This window comes from Papaver somniferum, chromosome 3, assembly GCF_003573695.1.
Source record: "Papaver somniferum cultivar HN1 chromosome 3, ASM357369v1, whole genome shotgun sequence".
Lineage (NCBI taxonomy): Eukaryota > Viridiplantae > Streptophyta > Magnoliopsida > Ranunculales > Papaveraceae > Papaver > Papaver somniferum.
This window is the reverse complement of record NC_039360.1, coordinates 18,905,245-18,915,330: the sequence shown is the minus strand read 5'-3', so window position 1 is coordinate 18,915,330 and position 10,086 is coordinate 18,905,245. Positions and strand designations below refer to the sequence as shown.

The 10,086-nt window shown below is 36.6% G+C and overlaps 1 long non-coding RNA gene across 1 annotated transcript; it reads right to left on the bottom strand.

The window, feature by feature from the left end:
• Nucleotides 1–7,497: 7,497 nt before the first annotated feature.
• LOC113360989 lies at nucleotides 7,498–8,651 on the bottom strand. The gene is made up of 3 exons (XR_003364903.1): nucleotides 8,462–8,651; nucleotides 8,143–8,358; nucleotides 7,498–7,626 (listed from the first exon to the last, which is right to left on the bottom strand). It is a non-coding gene; the product is annotated as an uncharacterized LOC113360989 (long non-coding RNA).
• Nucleotides 8,652–10,086: the final 1,435 nt, after the last annotated feature.

Genomic DNA, 10,086 nt, shown 5'->3' with positions numbered 1-10,086 from the left:
AGTTTGCCTCATTAACTTATCACTTGTAGGGACATTGTCAGTGATACACTTCCACAAGAATAGCTTTATTTTAGCTGGAATTTTAGGTTTCCATAGTAATTTCTAAGTTCTTGAGTCTTCAGGTGGATGTAGCTGGCTATTAGTCTTCAGTTCAATCTTCTTGTGATAGGCTGACTTATCAGCTTGTCAGGGTCCAAACAAGTTTGTGATCTGACATTCTTGGGATTCTAGCACTTGGGATTTTGATTGCAACAGCAGTTTGGAAAAGTCTATGGACGAGTTGATTCCAATCTGTTGAAAGTTTAATCTGGCTCATTTATTAAATCTGACACCATATTCTATTGCAGCAGTAGAAAAAGTTGTTAGCAGGTGTTGAAAATTCTTATCGTAGTTCACTGTTACTTGTATAATCATGCCTTTGATTTCATTGACTGGAAACTGAGTAGTTGTATCATCAGGTTTAGACTTGAGTTTGAGTATTCTCATGGTTGGATAATAGTCATTGGGTTCAAACCACAAGCGCGCAGCGTTTCTACATTATAGAATTATAGAAGTGAAGCTGTGGAGTATGATTGCCTGATATGTAACCATAATCAAAATTCCTAGGATTTAAAATATTAGGAATTGATTCACTGATTTGCGGAACTTAACTTTTGGATGATTGTGTGGACAGAAACTTAGAATGCTGGACTTAATGTACCATTCACGACATCTTATGGGTTAAATGTTTCTGGGATAGTTTGGAAAGATGATTGCAGAATACAATTTGAGTACATTTTGTCTTAACCTTCAACCCTTATGTCGGTACTTGCTTGAGTAAGACTAGATGCAATAGGGAGCAATACATGGTAGAACGAGCAAGGCACTTGTTGTTGCGAGTTCGAGATTACTGGAAAGTAGTCCAGAGTATTCAATTTTACTCAAGTATTCCAGTAGTCTAAGAAGGCTTATTCTAACCTGAAATCCTTCAACCTTGATGAAATTGTAGCTATAATCTGGAGTTGGCTTAGGTATTCTTCCCATCTGTTAAGAAGTGAACATAAAAATTTGTTCAGATAGAATCAACATACTGAACACACAGGGCACAAGTAGAACACACCTCCAATTTGCCTCATTAACCTATCACTAGTAGGAACATTGTCAGTGATACTCTTCCACAAGAATAGCTCTACTCTAGCTGGAATTTCTAAGTTTACGTAGTAATTTCCAAGTTCTTGAATCTTTAGGTGGATTTTTTGTACTTGGAATTTCGACTGCACCATCAGCTTGGAAAAGTCTAATGGACAAGGTTGATTTTTCAAGTCTTCTGATATTCTTATATTAAATGTGACCCCAACATATTCTGTTTGAAAGCTCTCATCAGTAGTAGAAAGTAGCTTGTTTGCAGGGGTTCAGATGAGTTTCTTCTCCTGGTAAAGATCAAATGAACATGGTTAACTCCTTTGATTTGGAAACTGAGCAGTTGTATTTATCAGGTTTAGTCCTTAGTAATCTCATGGTTGAATTTGTGTTGGATGATAATAGTCACTGGGTTCAAGATCAGGATTGAAGAAAAGCTTTCATTGTAGTGAGCAAACTGAGATGACATTAGTAATAATCAATAGAAAATCTTAAAAGCAAACTACACAAATTAAAACTTAACAAACTATAACACTTGAGTTAACTTTTTTAAGAAAATATGAATATCCTATCGCAGTTGCGGCAACAAACCGAGGAAGAACACTCTTTTTCTTTCTCCGCAGTATTGACTCTGACACCCCTGTTCAACCTAAACCTACACTGCACTATCAGCTTAACATGCACTGCAACTCAGCGCGTGCAACTCCAGAAAGAGGAGTATTTAACTTACACAATTACAGAAATCAAAAATTTTAAATAAACTCTTTCGATATATCGAAAACACACATTAGTTGTAGCAAACTACATAAGTTAAAAAACAAACAAGAACATAGCACTGCAAATCATTTAACTTTAAAAGATGAATTCCCTCTCGCAGGATCCGCAACAGAGTACGGAAGAGCCCGTTTTTTGGTTAGTCTGAACATACTGAGGATAACAAGTTGGGCAAATTCTAATTTCTTTGTTTCTCTCTTCTTCTCCACCTTCTTCTTCCTCTTCGTCACCCCAAGCATCTTCTGGGTTATAATTATAATAAGAAGTCGAATGCCCCGCTTCACACTCAGGATCCTGTCGTTTCTTCTTCTCCGCTTTCGTGTTTTTTTCTTTTGCGGCCGGTTTTGTGCTTCTTTGTTTTGAACATGTTGATGCAGCCGGTTTCACGTAGTTTCTTTGTTCTGAGTAAGAAGTTGATGCAGATGATGTTGGTGCGCGCTGCTCCTGCATCGCTCTAGAACGAATTCTTTTAATATTAAACCCCATTCTCTTGTCAGGGTCAGATAAAGCATCTACTGCTTCTTGCACACGTTTAAAAAACACGAAATTCTTTATCAGGATTCTTTTGATACTGCTTCTTGCACAAGTTTGAACGCACTCTCAGCAGCAACCGAGCTGTTTTTCTCAGGATGAAGCAACAATGCCATTCTTTTGTATTGCTTCTTTATCATATCTAGATCAACACGTTTCTTTATCATATCTAGATCAACGCAATCGACAATCTCATCCGCTATATCCAGCACCCCGTACCAATCCGGTATACTAACCTCGCTAAACTTATGATTCCATGGAGTATTAGCATCATTAGTTCTACTAGCAACAATAGTTTTTATTTTGCTTTCATATGCAGCGACATGATCGCTGTAAGCCGCGATATACTGTTGTATACCGTGGAGGTTAGGAAATGTATCTTGAGCCATCTTAGCTAACCATACCGCTCCAGAATAATCTCGTTCGTTGAATTTTACTTCTGCGTCGTCAATGATTGCTTCTGCTTTTTCCATGATTGCTTTTCAATGGGATTGACAGAAGAACAAGAGCACTTGCAAGATTGAATGCCGATCACGCTGCACCTTTCTTTCTTCTTGTCTTGTTGTTTCCAAATAAAATCCTCCTGCTGCCTTGGTTTCTTTCAAAAAAATAAATATGAAAGGTAATTTTCTTTTTTTTGCTACACCCCTCGTATCTATAGTTTACCTATGCAAGTAATTATAGAAGTTAGAGTCGAAAGTGAATTCCATATAAAAAAAAGGAAAGCTAGCTAGTTTCCTAATCCTCATTCAACTAATACTGCCTTTAGTTTAAGCTTAGCTAGACGTCGTACTCGGCCCGACTTGGATTTTAAGATTTACGACCCGTGCCTGCGCTCCATAAAGCTTCCGGATTGGGGATCAAGGTCTTGACGAAAGTATCATAACAAACGAAGACCCATTATCCTGACAAAAATCAATTCAAGCACTGGTCTCAGAGTTATCATAAAAAACGAAGACCAATTGTCCGTCTCCATTCTTGAAGTGAAGCAGTATAAGTGATAGGACTTACGAATGGCGTCCTAGAAAAGGTGTGGAAAGAAAAATGTGCTTGTGCCTTCTGATCATTGAGCATAACACACTAGCCAGTGCATCCATTTTTATAAGATCGCCTTAGTTCGACCAATTTTGTCGACAAGTCCGGCCAAGAATTTCATCCTCCACCTAAACCTTAGGGAAATTCCTATGAAATGAACAAACCCATTTTTTTGTTGAGCCAGGTGGATGGCCAAACCGGCTTTTCCACTATGGTAAAGCACTCGGCGTTTGATAACCAAGCGCGCGAGCGTAAGACACACGCTAGAGATCGTAGGAAAACCGCCGGCGTTAAAAGGACGAGCGCTGGAGTTCAAAGATTAAACGCGGCGCTTGAACGTAGGACGCTGGCGTTTGTAGCAAAAACGCTAACGGGTAGTTTTTTTAAAAATTCAAAATTCACTTTTTACCTCTATAAATTACCATCAATTTCAAACAATTCACTCACACCAAAATTCACTTCTCTTGAATTTTCTCTTCTAAAATCTATTTCAATGGCTGAAAAGGCGATCACACTTTTTGCGATGCAAAACTTGAAGCTGCCGTTTCTAAGATATGTGGGAGTTTTAAAAAGATTGAAAATTGTAAGAGGGAAGTGCAAGTTTTTGAAATTGCTCCAAGAAAATGTTCCGCTAAAAGGCAAAGAAGAGCTCCAGTTTTGAAAGTTAACAAAAAAATCAAAAACAAAGGCGAAACTGTCGAAGACCGCGTTGAATGGAAGATACGTCAAATGAAGATAAACAGGATGCCAAAACTTGTACTTGATTTTTATTTTTATTTTATCGGTAAAGTTGTACTTGATTTTTATTGAAGTTGTTTAGTACGTTTTATTATTGCCTAAATTTAAATCTTGTAAAAGAATTGGCATCAATGAATGAAAATATTTAGATTTTAAAATAGAGATTTCCACTTCAGATTAAGCGAAATTTATTACAATTTAAACTTGCAAATAACATCAAACTACATTTTAATAAGCCCCAACAAAAACACCAGAATACATCAAATCCAGCGACATTCTCTCTGTAGATTTTATAGCACTCAAAATGCTTAAACTCTCTTCCGCTTTCTTCAGTAAACTTGGTCTGAGCGACGGATTTCTGTAAAACAGATAAACAACAAGTTTAGATATTTATGATGTAGTTGAGTCCATGAGGACAAAGGTAAGATACTCACCAGTTCTTCGTTGGATAGTCCAGAATTGCGACGGTGAACCATCCACAAAACTTCCGTATAATGTTTGACTTCCTTAGTGATGAATGAAGTTCTTAGTTCTACGCTCTTACTTATCTTATGGTTTCGTTCTACGATGCTACAAAATGTCCCAATACTCTTTCCCAGAAATAGTCATTGTTCATTGGATGCGCAAAGCCCGATTGCAAGACTTTTATGCATTTGCGGACTTCTTATGAAGAAGACACATAAGGAAGACATTTTTGGCAATGTCCTAAGTGTTTTTTGATGGAGTGGGCTGATTGAAGTTGAAGGACAAATCGATTCACTATGGTATTATGTTATTTAGTTTGCTGTTCATTTTGTGTTATTACGATTATCTAAAACCATCAATATCATAAATGATTTAAATTTTTCCTAGATTAAACATAGCACCATCAATTTCATAACTAAAAACATACTGCATTGAACAACCACACCATACATGAGAATAAAAAAAAATACATCAGATTAAAACAACTACTACATAGGCGGCGTCAGTTTTCGGCGGGTGGTGGAATTCCTAGGGCGATGTAGGGATCGTATCTGTTGAGCATCCTAAGAATGTTGAAGCAAGCATGGAAGTCAAAAGGATGACCTCCGTGAGATGCTACCCACATCACTAGAGTTCTAGGCAACACTTCATGATCGGCTTCACAGTTGAGCTTATTTTTGTGATTCTCAATTAGTAAAGCGGCGAACCCCGATGCATTCATACTAATAAAACTAAAACGATGTGATATTCCATGAGAATCACGCCCATGGATGTTCTCCGTTTCAGCGATGAACATTCTGTAAACTTTCTCCCAGAAAGTCAACGTCGAATCGGCTACACCACTCATGACAGCATCTTGTGTGTGAAAAACAAAGGCTCTACAAATAGCTAAATCTTCTTGTTGAGTGAATCTAATACCACCAACTCTGCGAGGAATTTTTGTAGATGATTTGAGAGTTAAGAATGTGTGAATTTAGATTTGAAATGGGGAGTATTTATAGAACTCAAAAATTATAGCCGTTTAGATCACAAGAGTTTTCAGCCGTTGGCACTTTTATGTAAAACTCGGCGCTTTTAGGAAGAACGCCGGCGCGTGAAACAAGAACGGGCATTGCAAGGAGAAGCGTCAGGGTTTTTGGCTCAAACGCCAGCGCTGGTGCCAAGCTCACCCGACCTTTCATCAAGCGCGCGCTACATGTTTAAACTCAATGACAAACCAACAAATTTGTCGGTTTGAACATCCATTGAGTCCATAGTGGGAGCAAAATGAACTAAGCACCAAGCAAGTTTGTTCATTCCATAGGACTGCTCTTAAAAAGTTGTAGCAGCATCTTGTTGTAAGCATATGCACCAAGCGAATGAGGTTTGTCAACAAGTGTTATTTTAGATATATCAGGAAAAAAAACTGAGAGTATGTGGGGAAAAAAAATATTGGAGAAGTGGGGCATCGATCCCCATACTTCTCGCATGCTAAGCGAACGCTCTACCATCTGAGCTACATCCCCAGAGCTGGTTTCATACAGAAACAGACCAAGATTGTTTTTTGGCTACGGGTATGCCATTTATTTCTGACTTCATCTAATATCTAATAAGGTAATTCATTTTACAAACAAAATTTTGTCTACCTCTTCTTGTTGGTAGATAAAATTGCTAAACTATTCGACGAATCTTGATCTGATTAATCTCGGAATTAAGTAACGCAATGTCACTGTAGTGCAACAATAAATTCTTTGGGTGACCGTCCCATTAAAAAAACAATCATTGAAAAATGGTTTCTTATCCATTGCTAGATTGAACAGCACTGATTTGTTATACACTTTGGTTATCCAGCGTGCTCAATGACACGCCCATGGACATGAATCATAACACACACCAGCAAAGATAGAATTGAAAGTGGGAAATACGTCCTACTAACATTTTCATCCTTTACCAATATCTTTCTAGTCTTTAAAACCTCGAACATTAGAGCAGTACTCTTATCAGTTTCTGTATGAGCAATCCTGTTTCTATTGGTGTACTGCACATGATGCCAAACACTGTTCTCAAGCCTTCAATCTGAACACAACCACCTTCAGGTGTTAAAATGACATTCTTCTCTTTATTTTACACCTTCTGGTTGCGTCAATGGACGCAAATTCAAGTTGATGTTGTCCCGTTGAGTGCAGTAGAGCTGGACATATTGATAAGTATTATTACTACTGTAAAGCCCTGCTGTAAATCAGCAGATTAAATTCATATCATAAGTTGTAATATAAAGCTAGAAAGAGACCGATGAAACTTTAAGTTCTTCAGGTAATGAGTGAATCAGTTAATAAGATTGGCATATTGAGAAGCAAGAGTAAATCAGTTAATAACAGTAACTACAACTAATTCTTAACAATGGGATGTTTAACTCTACATCTTTTTGTTGCATCTGCTGCTGTTGTGCCATAAATTCGTCTTGATCTTTCTATCATTATTATACCAATCTCATTAGTAGTTTTACGTAATTGTTGTGGCAAATAAATAAATCAGGGTAGGATCAGCTGAAGTGAATTGTAGATTACAATGTTCTTCAACTTCACATGAAGACATGAGGAGAAATTGACACTTGACAGCTTCTTGTTTGCTGTTGAAAGATACACATAGCTTAGTAGCTACTTGTGTTTACATGTGTAAACTAAAGACTAACTTCCTAGTGCACATGGTGAACATTAAATGCAAACTAGTTGCGATACATGCTCAGACTTGGTGTACACTGAGAATTGATCAATATTCCGACCAACTTCACAAAAATCAGGTGACCAGCGAAAAACTTTAAACAAAAATCAATGAAAATGAGAAAACGGGACTTACCCATGAGGGGAGAAGTCATCAGCATCACAAGCACTGTCCTTAAACCTTTTCAACTACAATTAGATCTCCTTACGTTAAATTGCTTCTTTTCAGCACTACAATGAGTAACCATTGTAAGGTATTCTGGATCTGTTTCATGTCCATGTGTTTAACGTCATGATTTAACATATGTTCTCAGCATAATTTCATGTGGATACTAATAATTTTAATGATATATTTTTACCAAAAATAAAAAAGCACAATCGGGCCACAATCTTAGTCAGACATCCAGTTACATTCTAGATACTACAAAACTAGGATGCATCATTGTTTTCTAGGGCCCTCCTGAACAAAATACACTTTGACTGAAACAATTTGAACTGTTCTATAGCTGAAATTCTTAATCATCCATTACCAGAGAACCACATTTGCATATACAAGAAAATATATCATCTGTTTCGGGTAACCTTGATGTAAAATTCAAGAATTTAGTAAGTCACCTCTCTTCACATTTAAGTATTAGTTTGGGAATGTCATTGTTAAAACTAGGCGAATCTCACACTAAGGACAACCTAATGGCCATGTTTTCATGTTTGTTATCTGAACAGAAATGTAAAAAAACATATACTTGAAACCCAAAGCTCAAATAACTTGATCAGTTATTACCTGAAAGTGCAGTGGCTTGAAACAGAAGTCATCCTTGTGCGCACTTCAGCATTGGCAGCAGCAGCACCAATTTCTACAGCAGCTGCTTGATATGAACCATACTTGCTCAATGAGTTCTTCAAAGACAAGTTGACCAGCCAGTTTCAATGCTCGCTCTATTTGGTTTATCTGCCATATGCAGACTTGTATAGGAGCGCAGGTGATTTAAATCCATATCTACAATTCAAAATCTCAGGTCAGTCATCATAAGTCTAATCAATTAAAATTAGTCATTAAAAAATAAATTTGAAACTAAGTTTAGTAGATCTTTGATACTTACGCTTCAGGTAATCCAAATGCAATGCAAATATGCATTTCTGAGGTGGTGAATGCGTATGAAACCCCCGTTTCCAAGACCGCTCACACCAAATATCCAAATCAACCATTTTTTCCCTATTTTCCTCCCTCCAGGGTATATGAGACACAAAACCCATGCTCCATTTATAACCCATTCATAAAGTAGTGATGGTGGTTGTACTGAAGATGATAGTGGTGGTGGTGGTGGTGGTGAAGGAAGAGAATTGTAGCTATGCGCCGCAACTCTAAGTCTATTTGGTGTGGTAATTTTACAGAACCCTAACACTTTATAAGAGACAGAGGCACTAAATGGCCCGTGAGACAAAAAGCACGGCATTAGCCCACAGGTGTGTTCAAGTATAGAGTCCACTTGGTAATAACTTTGGCACCATACAAGTTACTGCTTTCCCTTTTTTTAGAAAAGAATAATAAAATATTGCTCCTAGGATTATGTGAATTTTATCATGAGCTTTGCAAAGAGATGTTATCCAAACGGAAAATGGGTCATTTGTCCAAATATTTTTAAATCACGGTTCAAATGGATGGGTAAAAAATAGTTTGGGTGAAATGGCCAAAAAAAAAATAATAAGGTTTAAATTTAAAAAATAGCAAGGATGAAACTGGATACATCTTGTGTAAATTAAAAATAAGAAAAAATATTTGAAAATAGGCACGATGAAATCGGTTACATCTTGCCTATTTTTTACATTTTTGGCCATTTAAACAGTATCAAAATCTAACTGTCCATTTCACCTAGAAATTATTGATTTTGGTCTTTTTAACCAATTTTGTGTTATCCAAAAGACTTTGAATTTACGTAATTGATGACCCAAAAATGTTCCACGAAATATCAACCATTCAATCTTGATTTTAAATTTACCACGTAACACAAAATCTACTCCATATCTAATATTCCTAATTGTGTTCTTACTAAATATTACCTCAAAAGTTATGGACTGACAAAAAAAAAATAATCTACCATGGTAGCCTGCAATACAACCCAAAAGTTGACACGATTAACCAAAATTTGTTGGTCAAGAAAAACTATTATTTGCTCGTGCAATTCTGCGCTAATTTATCTGCTAAACTACTACCCAATTTTCCTTAGATTCTTATTTCCGCACACTTTAGATTTAGATTTAGATTTTGAATTTCTTGTAATATGGGATATAAGAAAATAGTTGGTATAAACTTTTTATTGATTTAACAAATCTACATACGAGTTACGAGTGCAGGCCCCTAATTGGCAAAGAAATTATAAAAGTATAAAGAAGGTACATCTCTTTTGCATTTTCTAAATTTCTAGATAACAGAGAAATCAAATAATATGAAGAAATTTTTTGTTAACTGGGAACAATAAAGAAATAAGAGTAAAATGAGAGGTATGAGGAAATCATCCTTCGTGTACATGTATTCTTGTTTATGAGTATATTTTATCTGTGCAACTGAAGCTCATAAAACGTTAGTTGATGTAGCTTGATGCACATATGATTTGATTGCAGACGAGACTTCCATCGGCTGAAAACCCTTATCAACTAAATGAAATATTTTCCTTTTCTTATCACCTAGTTAATTCTGGGTTTTCATGAGAGAAAGCATGCAAGTGTC